Here is a 12,628-nt window from a genome sequence, read left to right on the forward strand (position 1 = left end):
CCACTGTACTTTCCAACTTTCCACCGGTAGCAAATGTAGGCTGTTTTACCACACACCCAAGCATCGCTCCCAGTACCCGTTCGTTATCTCTCCCAGCAGAAGCCCTTCCACTGACGAATACGCGCCCAAAACCGAGCCAGATAAAATGATGATGATGCTCGTCTTCTCCGTGTTTGACCAGCGTATCTCAAGCCCACTCGACTCCGCTCGACGTCCCGCTTCCGTAGAAGGGTTGAACTACCACCACAACAATCGCGACCACCGCAGGGCACGCGTTGATCCGACGCTCGAATGCTCAAATCGACTCCTCAATCGACGTCAAGTGGACTGTCTATCTGTAGCGTTGATGTCACGCATCAAGCAAGCGACCTACCGCCGTCCAGAAAGGGCCTTCTCGATTGCGATCGCTCCACGAGCTCCATTCACGGATCCACCGGAGCTCCAGTTTTGCCGATCTTCCCAATCTCGCCACGGAAGGACGCCGAGAAGCGATTCTGAGAACGCATCTTGTGCGATTCGTCTGGCTGATAGACGAGAATCTCGGCCCTGGGTGGCGTCTGGCAGGATTAGGTGACTCCAGGCAGCTCGGTTCGGTTCAGTTTTCATAATATTTAACCCACCACAGCCCAGGTAAAGCCCAATGGGAATGGGAATGAAACGAAAACGACGGACGGACGAGACGGACGAGTCGATCTATTGGCCTTCGCACACCGTTTGGTGGGTGCGAGAACCGGTGTAATTATGCCTCGTCATAATTACCGGGAAAATGTGCGAATTTTGACTTTTCGAGAGCCACCTTTCGGCCTGCGGGGGTTGCTTTTAGGTCCGCCCTACAGGGTTGGGCCAACCTGCAAGCCTTAATAACGGACGCAAGTTCCGATCCCAGCCTTGGTCACCGACTTCCCCCGGGGTGGCAGATGATCAGATGCAGATAATCGAAACAATTATCGGGGAAAAGCGTTTAGGCAACACCGAGGAAGGAAGTGCGCAATGGATGCAGCGAAAGTGCAACTCGCGTTGGGAAAAAAAGCACCCTTCGCAGGGCGTTCCAGAGTGGCCTCAAGTGGCATTAACAGTGTTAGGCAGGATGGCGTTGATGACCGGGCGAAAACGGCGTGCTGTATTATTGTTTTGCCCGGCTTGCGATCGTGTTTTGGCAGTCACTAATTATACGCAAACGCAATGCGGCGATCGCGAAAGGGAAGCTGTCTGGTAGGGCGTTCCAAGGTCCGGGGTTGCAATGTAGATCAAGCTTGGCGATTGTGAGCATGATTGTGGGCCAAGGAAAGTGGTTGGAACGGATGAGGTGTGGACAGACACGGAGCGCCAGCACTATGAAGTGAAGCGCTCTGATGTTGGAATTCGAACGGACACACTTTGAAGTGAGGATCGTGGCTTCTTTTGAGTTTTCTTCGGTGCCGATCCCAAGTATTTTAAGACACCTTTACAAAGCTGTTGATCATGTTTTACGACCCCGAACGCAATTGACACTTGCATTCGCGATTAAACACGTGTTTCTGCATCGATGTCTTGACCACTTTTGCCCACAGGCAAAGCCTTTCCCAACACCAGACAAAAACGCATGCAAATGTCGGCAACAATGGCAAACGTGCCGTCGTGTGTGGCAGCTTTTATGACTCACTTTCCGTGCAGTAGTACCCCCCGGAGCCGGCGATTAATGATGCTCTTTACCAACCGCGAGGGCTTGCGTTGTGATGCGATGGTCCATCCAATTGCCTTTTTTTATAATTTCAATTGCACCACCATCTTCGGCACACATTGTTGCAGGAGATGAAGCGGCAATAAACGGCGCAAAAAAAGGAAAGGTTCGTACCAACATTTCATGGCCATTTTTACTCGCGTTTTATTTCTCAAGCCAAGCGCAAGCGCTAGAGGAATGTCTAAATTATATTAAATACCATCAGCCCCCCCCCCCCCCTGGTAAATGGTGGGTTGGAAAGGAGCGCATTGTGCGGCCATAGCGCGAGTTTTTCAATTTCTACCCCCCCGGCCTCGGCGGGTTAAATGAAAATGGTCGTGATTTTACTGCACCCGGCGAGGGAAGATGGGGTGAAAATAATAAAAAGCAAACACAAAACCTCACGGCCAGTGGGCAGCCTTTCAAATACCGGCCCCAAATAGAGAGGGAGAGAAGAAAAAAAAGATCCGAACCGAGGAAATTAAGCAGCTAAAACGGGAACTGAATGATGAAATTGCCAACATCCCAACCGCGAAAAAGGGGATGGTGGTGGCGTTGGGCAACGAAAACGCGCCGAAAGCGTTTATTCGAGAGTGATTTTCAGATTACTACCGCAAAACAGGAGTGAAGGGGAGAGGGGGCGGAGGCCAGAAAGAGTGGATCCTCCAAAATGGCGTCGCGGAAAGAAGGAATGATTAATTCGCGGACCGCGGTGGTAGGCGCGGTTGGGCCGAAGCAAAACAACAACAAGAAAAAAAAACACCCAGCCCCTATACACTAGAAGGCGCAGTTCATCATTTTCCCTGCCCACCAGCACCGGGCATGGCTGGCCTGAACGATCGCTTTGTTCGAGGGCGAAACGACAGGCGAAAAAGAAAACCGGCCTCTCGGAAGGTGCTCGAGAAAGGTGGCGCGGTTGGCTGGGGGAAACGGCTGGAAGGCTTTTAAAAGGGTGGATAAAAAATGGAGAATTTCAACCATCCACTCCAACCGTGAGAACCGAGCGTCGCGGGCAAGAATTTCCCGCACCGGGAGAAAAATGTGGTCGATTACGATCGCTCAGGTCGCTTCCTCGTGACGACGTCGGGATGGACGTCGTGATCTTTCGTTCGAGCACACCTCCTTTCGAGCTGTTTTGTTCGAGCAGTAACATTGGCAGCCCGGTAAGTGAAATGCATTTTCCATGCGGTCGAAAACCGCTCGAACAACAGCCAGCGAGTCGAAATGAAGACATTTACATTATTCTCCGATTCGCGGCTTCTCTTATCTGGAGTCATTCATTATCCGTGGGTCACGATTGCGATCGGTTAAAGCGCACCCTGCGGAATGGCCCACAAAACTAATTTTAATGAAGCCCGAATTTGAATAATGCATCGCCGTGTTTTTCTTTCTTTCGGGGGGGACCGCGAATGCACGGCCACCGGCCATCGGTTCCGGTCCGGAAAACTCAACCTTAAACAAGCAGTTAGACGTGTTGGGCCCTGTTGCTGGTATGAACAATCCACAGCCAACGCATTCTCTCAACCCAAAATACGTCGTGCGTTTATTTCGTTAAGTTTTGCTTTAATTGAATTTAAAATGGCCGATCCCGGGAGTCCGATACGCGATTGTTCGGTGTGGATGTGCTCGCTAGCTCGCTAGGAAGACGTCGCACAATGCGGAATGAAACCAGTTCCGGGACTGCTGTCTCGACCACCAGTCCCGACCAACGGACCGTGAAATGGGCAGCGCAAACCAACAGGCGATTCCCGAGGGTCCCGTGGAAAGTGGTGTGGAAAACGGCCCCGAAAGCGGAGAAAGATGACCGACGAAGCGGAAACTTTTATTATTTAATAAACATGTAGTTCTTACGCGTATTACTTATTGTTAAGTGGCTTAAAGCGTGTGTTTATTACTTGATTATGGACGTCGACACCGAGAACTCGGCTTTCCAGCTCCCCAATGGCTCGCTAGGAGTGGATGCTCCCTAGATGCTTGGAAAACAAAATGGACGATCGCGAGCGCCCTCAGCGAAGCCGTTAGAACGTCTTGGAGAGCGGTTAATGTTAAGCCGATCGCAACTGGCGCCCCTCGAGAGTCGGTTCCGGGGGCGAAAGTAAAAATAACCTCCCCAGAACCACAGACCGAAAAACGTTGACGCTTCGCCTGGAAATGGTTCAAATCTTAAATGGTATATGACAACCGCGAGGCGCCCACTTCAGCACGAGCTCGTGGAAACCAAAGTGGTTCCGGGTGAAAGTAAAGTACGCCGTTTGTCAACCCGTGGGAGGTCAAACGGGCACGATCGAGCGGTTTCAGCTGCAACACGGAGCGAATGGGATTCGTGCACACTGTCATCCCGTGGCAGGAACCTTACAATCTAACCCCTAAGTGGGTTTTGTGGAAGCTGAGGAGCGTTCTCGACTAATGCCGTGGAGTAATCTTCGTCTGACGACCGGTGGTGGCGAGATTTTTGCTTCCTGTTAGCGCGTTAACAGGAAACTTTCTACGTGAAGAGAACCACTTGAGACCCAAGCTACCAAAGGGTCGTCCAGGAAGTCATCTTCCTTGTCCCAAACGCAGGCTAATTTGAGCTCTTCGTCCCGCGTTGAAGCGTCTCTAAAACGACTCTTTTTCCCGATTTCAGGCAGCTTAGAGTTTGCCCCGTCCAACAAGCCCAATAAACCTTTAAAAGTGTATGAAATGCATCTCACTCCCTTCGACCGGTTGTTGAACTCCGACGCTAGGACCACCACGAGAGAAAACTGACCTTTATTGCACTGCACGACGCCCGATGGCTCGGTTGAATAAGGTTACACAAATTGCCCGATATTAAACACTAGCGGCGACCACACCGGCGATGGCACATCGTCACAATTTTTGCGCCCCCAGTGGTTGGCGCAATATAATCCAAAACGAAAAACCCCCTCGATCGCAGTCCTTGAACCCAGTCCGTGCCATCGTGCATCGTTATTTTCTTTCTACCCGCTCAGCGCATCTCACTCGCTGATGGTTGCTGACGAGCAGTCGAATATCGCAATAAAAGCTACTTCGATTGCCCGCGAGCTCATGCACATCGAATGCGATCGTCGATCGCGAGTGCACATGCAGTAGCTAAGCAACTGCAGCGAACGGCGACTGACGACCGACGACCGGCATCTTCTGACGCGATTCGCGATTATCCCCGTTTCGCGAGCACGCCGTGGAAAATCGCAAGCAGCTTCGCTCGATGGGCATCCTTCCGTCGCGTAATGAGCCCCGAAGAGAAGCACACGTTGGGTCACCGGCCATTCACCGGGTTTCGCCATTGTAGCTCTAGCACAGTTCTCGACCCGGCTAGCTGCATCGAGTGCCTCTGCCATGGGCTCTATCCATCGGTGCGAGGCTCGTTCGCGCGTGGTTCGATCGGCAAACACTGCGACCGGAGCGAGACGATCAATAATGCAGAAAATTAGCATTTAATTGAAATTAGCATAGCCGTAACCGAGCAGGTGTTGTTGAATTAATCATCCACGATCGGGCGAACGACAGCCACCGCGAGTGGCACGGATTGACGATGAGTTGACGAGCCGTTTTACCGCATTGACGAGGTGTCGAAGAGCCGGTTCGGCTCGGATGCAATTCGTCCCGTTTTACGCTGCCCAGCGTGTCTGATGCGCTCTTGCTGCAATTTGCATGCAGTTTGTCGAATTACGGGAGGGCGACAAAAAATGAGTTCTTAACGAAATTCGATTCGTTCCTCCGGTTAGCGTTGGCGTAACGGGGCTTAATAAACGGATTTGGCTCGATTTCCTCAGAAACAGCATCCACCCAGCACATGCAGCCAATTTCCATGCCCATCCCGTTCGGAATGGTTTATTGGGATGTGATGCCAAGGTCGTTACGATAGGGTGCGCTATTAGCGTCTCTGGCACCGGCTTGGTTTGAAAAATTGTTCCACTTAAAACGACGGAGCAACGCACGCATCCGTTATCTCGGTCCATAAATTTCCCCTCAATGGCAACGGATGGCCATTTGCTGTAGTACGGAAAAATCGTTCATGGCTTGGATGCAGCTGCAGCTGCCCAGATGCGCACGCGAGATGCATTTGCACCAGGTCAGGATTGATTTATCTCTATCTGGGTTAACCGCACCGACTTGCGAGGTGAGCTAAAATTAGCAAGCTTCGCTTCCGGTATGGCCGGTAGCCGGTAGCGTACCTAGAAGTCACGCTGTTCTCGGTGCATCCGAGAGCCATAGACAGGGCCACACACCTCGGGTGGAACATATCCTGACTCCTGGAAGGTGAAAACTCCCACCTTGCCAGTATCAGGTATCGTCACCTTACATTGTACACCACCCGATGCGTTCCGCCACAGTGGGAACTGTGTTACACCTACCGTGGTGAACGCTACAGGAGTCTTCAGCGGTCTTTACCACTCCAAGGCACCATCTTGGGTTCTCATATACGACCCACGCAGCTACTGGCACGGCGTAGCGGCACAACAACGACGCAGCAGGCAGATCTCGACGAATCGATCGTCCAAGTGCCGGACCACACCTTCAGCCTGATGGGAGTTCGAACCATTCGGGTAAGGAAAAGGCCTCCTCGAAAAGGCAGGATCAGTTGCAATTATGTCAGCATTAGCACTGATTGAAACGTCCCGAAGCCCGAAGGATCAGAAGGATCGTCAATCAAGTGGCGATAAGTCGATCGTAATGAGTTTATGCCGCAAAAATTCCGAAGCGCACATTAAAAGGAGTAAAAGCCCGTCGTACCGTTCGGGTTCACACCTTGGTGGTCCGCTGCCCGCCGACCAGGATCGCAAAACGATCGGACAACACAATTAATATTATTTCATCCCTGTTTCTCAGGCCTCCGGGTTTTTTTTGTGCGTGTGTGTGTGTGTGTTCTTCTTCACTGTTGCTTCTTCTCACACGCAGCTCGGCGTGCGCTGTTGCCTTCTTTCTTTGATCTCTGATCTTTCTCAAACATTTTACACAACTTTTTGACAGCCGACCTTCCCGCCGGCGAACGTCCACTGACACGGGGCTTCGGGAACGGTTTTATTGCGCTTTTTTGCTTCTCTCTCTCTCTCTCACTCGATCCGTACTTCATCCCACGTCACTGACACACTCCAGTTTGTCTATTGCTCAATCGAGCGAGCCCGCGGGTTCGCTTTCCGCACCTTCAGCCTGGCGGCCTCTGTGTCGGCGTTTGCAGTGGACCGTGATTTATGTTCATGTGCGATCGACAACATCATCATCTCGACGCGGGGAGTGCGCTTTCGGCTTGAGCCGCTTGAGGTCCTCGATCGTTCATCTTTATCGCGATGAATCGTTGGCGGTGGGCAGCGCTTTGAGGCAAGCCGGTGGTCGGCTGCTGGTCTTGAGCTGCCGGAAGGCTGGGAAAAACCGAACCGATGCCACACAAAACAGGGCGCTCTCCACACTTACATCGTGTCGCACAGCGGGATGCGTTTGACCGGGGCAGGATCGTTCATCACTGACCGCAAAGGATGGATCCGGGGTCGATTTCTGGGAGACGATTCTGGCCTGATAATTATCGCCCGCTTTCATGAGAGCTTCAGCTTTGACGTGACGATGGTGGGCCGAGATGTTGAGGCGCACTGGTGAATCAAACCGAGAGCGCTCGTTTGCGAAAAGGATGAGCTTTTGCACATAAAAGCGTCCCAGCCTACAGGTAGCCACTCCGTATACGGTAGCCAAAGAATGTGACCGGGCGTTTTTGAAGTTAATGCTCGATGCCCCAGCGAAAATCGAACGACCTTGTGGGCGTCGATCGGTAATCCTTTGCCTTCGTAATGATGGCGCGTATCATCGTTCCTTTGCTGTCTCGATTTGGGCGGCTTTATTCAATCATCCGCATCAATGGGGTCCATTGTACGGTGGCGGTGCTAACGACCTTCAGAAGGTTTTAGTCAAAGCAAACGCCACCCACGGATAGATATCCGCGTGCACTAGAGCGACTAGCAACAGCGTCAAATCGCCACCCAACGCTAAGCATGATTCACCGAGCACAACCAATTTGGTTGATGAAATCCATCCGAGAAGCGAACACCAACGATGGGTGGGATAAAATTTGCGAATGTCTTCCAAAGCGAGTGAGAAAGGGAGAACAAAATGGACATCTTCGTTTGGCTCGCTTGAGAGATACGCTTTCTTTTCTTTCCACCGTGAAGGAAGTGAAATACCGAGCGGGAATGTTAAAAGCACGACTAATTGATATTTCACACTCGAATTAAAACCGATCGCTCGTCGGAAAGTCATCCTCAGGGCTCGCCTCTCACATGAGATGACTCAATCGGTTGTTTGTGTTGGTTCGATAGTTAAACAGGGGAGGGTAGCTTTTTCCAGGGCCCGTTTTAGAAGGCACCACAAACGACCTCCACGATAGCCGGCCAAATTCAGGGTCGACTGACACGCCAGCGGACCTCGAGAGCGCCATGTAACAGGTCTCGATACCTGGCCGTCCTAATTATACTTTAAATGCTTCGTGAAGGGGCGTCAAAATTCCTTTCCAGGGAATTAAAAATAAAACATCCCGAAAGCCCGTTCCTGCTGCGGGTTCCCAAACACACCGGCAGATCGCACACCACGCCAGATCCCGCCACGCCGGAAAGATTTAATTACTATTCCCGAGCGCAGGCGACGAACCTGTAGCCGCCTCTTGGCATCACCCGTGAGTAACGAAGAAAAAAAAAAGGCAAAAGCCTCAACCGCCCAAAAAGCCCCTTCGTCCAAGGAGGAAGGTGAGCGATCTGTTGCGCATCGGATTCTAAGCTTAAGGATTCGAACCGAACCGGGGGTGAGAAAAATGGGTAAAAAAAGTGCGAGATATTTACATGGGCTCCCGCGAGGTGCCGGATACCACCGGCGCTCTAATGATCCGCTGCGGTTTGCTTTTCCTGGCCCCGGGGGGGATGACCTTTCGGTTGATCTTCCCGACGCCGAGGACCTCGAGGACCACACAGACGCTGCATCTCGAAACCGGTGGTCAACTCCCTTTTGCTAATAACTTGATTAAGCAATTAATCTTTTCCTCGCCTCCGTTCATCCTTTCGGCGACGGATCGCGTTGGCTCGCCTTTGGGCTCCACGGGAAGCTGCAATTAGTAGGCGACCGGCACTTTCCAAAAGCCCACACTATTTGTATTACATTTATATTGTCCAGCTTCTAAAATGGCACCATCATTATCGCCACGGCTCGCGCGTGAAAAGCCAGCCTGCACTCGGTCTCGTCAAACGAACGACCGAGATTTGTGATGGAATGGGTCAGGAAAGGCAGCTTCAACGGTCTAAAATGAGACGATCATCCCACCTCGGTGGTAACAGATCGGAGCAGCATGTTATTAAATCGAATCCTACACACACGCACACGCGCGGGCTCGAAAATTCATTCCCAAACCGCGGTGATGGAGCGGGTTTTGTCGTTTTTTTTTTTAATTTTATTTTTTTATTCCACCTCCACCGTCAGCGCTAGTGGACCCAATCCCCACCGGTGGAATGTAACGAAACAGTAAAATATTTAATAACGCCGAAATATCGCCACGGAAGCGTGACAAATTCAAATTAAATTAAAGAAGTTGTTTGATGAGCGAGGAAACAGCTCTTTCGAGCGCCCTGTCAGGTCGACCCGATGGCAAGGGCTGGCCGAGAGCGAGCGCAGCGTATCAACATCACTTTAACAAACTTGTTTGATCATGCTCATGTTGTTAGTTTTGACTGTGGGTCGGTTTTTTTTCCTCGCCTCAATGTCTGTTTTCCCGTCCTGACGGGCAGGTTTAAGGACGGTTCGAGCGAGCATGTGTGTGTGTGTTTTTTTTTCATTGCCATTAATCGCGACCGGTCATTAAGACGAGCAGACTAATAATGTGGAACTGAGGTTTTTGTGTGTTTGGGGATTTTCTGTTCATTTTTTTTTCTCTATTCTCTCCTCCCATTCGTGAGCGAATAAATGGAATTCCTCGTTTCATTGTGGTTAGCCTGGAAATGAGGTTTGTGATGAGTCAACCGAGGCAGGCTCGGGCAGTCGAGCGATTTCGACATTCCAAAACCATCTCGCACAGGTTCGCATATTCCGCTTGGCTAGAACCACATTGACCACCCGTCATGGAGGCATGGTTTAGATGGACATTTACACGATGTTCGTTCAACAAACACCACCGGCAGTGAAAGCTACCATAGCTAGTGTGCCCATCCGCCCTGCAGTTCCGGATTCGTTCCGGAGCCCCTTTTCTATGTCCGGGACCCGTACCGGTTCGCTTCTGCGTTTGCAATCGGGTTGCCTTTTCTACCGCGCTCTTCTTTGCGCTTCTGTCATGCATATCACCCCGATTATTAGGGTAATTGTTTCGCAAAAAACTGCCGACGGGTCATTAGATGTGTTAGAAAAGATCGCAACAGGGATTTACGCCTCGAAGGTGACCTCCCATCACGAGCCAGAAATGGTCACCGATCAACACTCCAGCAAGACCGGAATGGCTCACAGCTCACACCGTAAGCGGCACCTTTTCCACCTCTCCACTATGGGACGAGAGTGGGTGGGAAAATCTCGACCCGTTTTCCGCTGGCTGTAGCCCAAAACGAGTCGATCGAGCTGCCGGGCGAGTAAGTAACGCGCGAGATAAGCGAACGTTGGACAAGCAGCTCAGGCAGCTTGCAGCGAGCGGGCGAAAAGCGTGTACGTGGAGTGGATCGATTACGGATAATTCCTTTTTATTGATTCTAATGGCAGTTATTAATGGCGATTAAGATTCAATTCCGATTAAATTACAGGTTCGCGTGAGCGCTGCGGGAAGCTGCGCTGGGGCTGCACTTTGCATTTCATCGCGCGTGGGGTGCTGTTTTAGCGGCGCTTGACCTACTGGGTGGGTGGCCCTTATAAGGACTAAGGGACGCCCGGAATGTCCAAGGCCGACGGAACGAAACATTGGGCGTGTTTGCGACGAAATTAATTTCCCAAGTCGCACGCTTAGTGGTGAGGGAAATTCAAACACAATCACGATCCACCAAGGATCACCGATTTCCATCAACAAAGGAGCGATAGAAACGCATTAAACTTTCCCGATCGCTGGCTAAACACCGGAAGCGTGCCTCTGGCCCATCGAAAAGCTTTGCGAAGTGAATCGAAACGCGTGTTTAAGGCCTCCTCAAAGGCGCTAAAATCGCTGCCCAGTGCCCTTTCATTTCGTTAATCATCGGAAGCGTCCGCCCACGGGTTTTCTGCTGGGCTCGCATCTGCTGGATGTTGGAATCTTATCAACCATCTTGCCCCGCGACTCTCACCTGTTCGATCGCTGGTACCGCGTCGTAAGGGCGAATGAAAGGAATCTGCCCCGTCAGATTAACGCTGCCCAATAATTGAATTAAACTCTTCGCTCGGATTCTCACGGAAGCGCCATCGATCCGGACGCGCGATCCGTTCCCACCTTCCTGTTTTCGTGCACCTCTCGAAACCAGTGGGTGCGCATTTTGTACGTTCCTTCCCACCCGCTAAAAGCCTACCCCGGTGAGCGGCGGCCAGCCCTAAATACCGATAGAATGTTAATTAATAGCGCTGTGTATATAATTACGGCTAACCAACAACACAAACAGCAGTAAAATCTCTCGCTTTCCACTAATTACTTAACATCCCCCGATCGATCGATCGATCGCTTTGTTCTGGCTCTGCCTCGGCTCGATCGCGATCCATTTGCGATCTCCCTGGACTCTGGCCGGTGCCGGGATAATTTTCCAATTCCTTCGGTCCGCCCGGTTTCCCGCCAAACCGCTGGGCCCGGGTGCATGCTTCCTGCGGGTACCGGGGCCAGCGTCTTGTCGGTGTCGGTTTCGGTGTGCGCGCGAGTGTATTACACCTAATCGCCTCTCGAGGGCTTAACAACCTATTAATAAAAAATTAAGTCATTTCCCGGTAGGCCGCCATTTCCCCCACGGTACGCGCGGCTATCGGCGGAATGCTTTCGTTCGTTGTCCGGGTGTTTGTCTTTGCCAGCGTTTGGTGCCGCGCCAGAAGCAGGACAAGAAGAAAAACTAAGAGATAGAGAACGAGAGCGAGAGCGAGAGAGAGAGAGAGAGAGAGCGAGAAGGTAAAACCGGAAAATCGTGTCTAACGGTGACGCAAAACGGAAAGAAGCGGCAAAGGATCGGGCGGGAGAAAAAAGAAAGGATCTTCAAGAGGGATCCGGTCGATCTTTCCCGAAACCCTCCTGTGTCCATCCTTTTCATGGCGTGGACACACACACGCACACGCACCCTCACAGAATGAAGAAAAAAAAACGCCACACCAAAACCAAGCTCCTGAACGGGGTCGTGAAAAAAAAACCGAACGAAAGATATTGAATTGGTGCTTGTTTTTTTTTTTCTACCGTTCTTCTCCTCGGCGGATCATTCTCTCAGGTCTTCCATCCTTCGACTATTGTTTCGACACCGTAACATCGGGCGCTTGATATTTTTTTTACGATCGGCTGCAGCGTCGTGGTGGTTCCAACAACTTTATCACCTTGCAGCAACAGCAGCAGCACCGGTGGCGGCGGCTCAGGAATGCAGAAACAGCGACAACTGGCAGCGCCGATCGAACACCGATCCTCCCGGGCACCTGGAAGTTGCCCCAGGCGGCAACATCTAACGGGCTGGAAATTAAATAATAACCAACCGGTGGGCTTCGCTTTTATTGCTTCTTTTCATAAATTCGTGTCCAAAACCCGACGAGCTGTCCACAAATTAGGCTAGCTAATTTTATGGAGCTGTACCTCGGGCATCAACCCGCGGGGATCTAAATATTTTCCGCACATCAATCAGAGCTTCCGTAAGCGAGAACACGCGCGCGCGATCGATCGCGAAATGCCACAAAATTGCACATAAATTGCACACCAAAAACGGAACAATCCGCACGCAATTAGGAGCACCGATTGGACACGCGAACGGACTGCTCAACGAGCGCATAAATCTG

This window comes from Anopheles nili, chromosome 3 (genome assembly GCF_943737925.1).
Source record: "Anopheles nili chromosome 3, idAnoNiliSN_F5_01, whole genome shotgun sequence".
Taxonomy (NCBI): domain Eukaryota; kingdom Metazoa; phylum Arthropoda; class Insecta; order Diptera; family Culicidae; genus Anopheles; species Anopheles nili.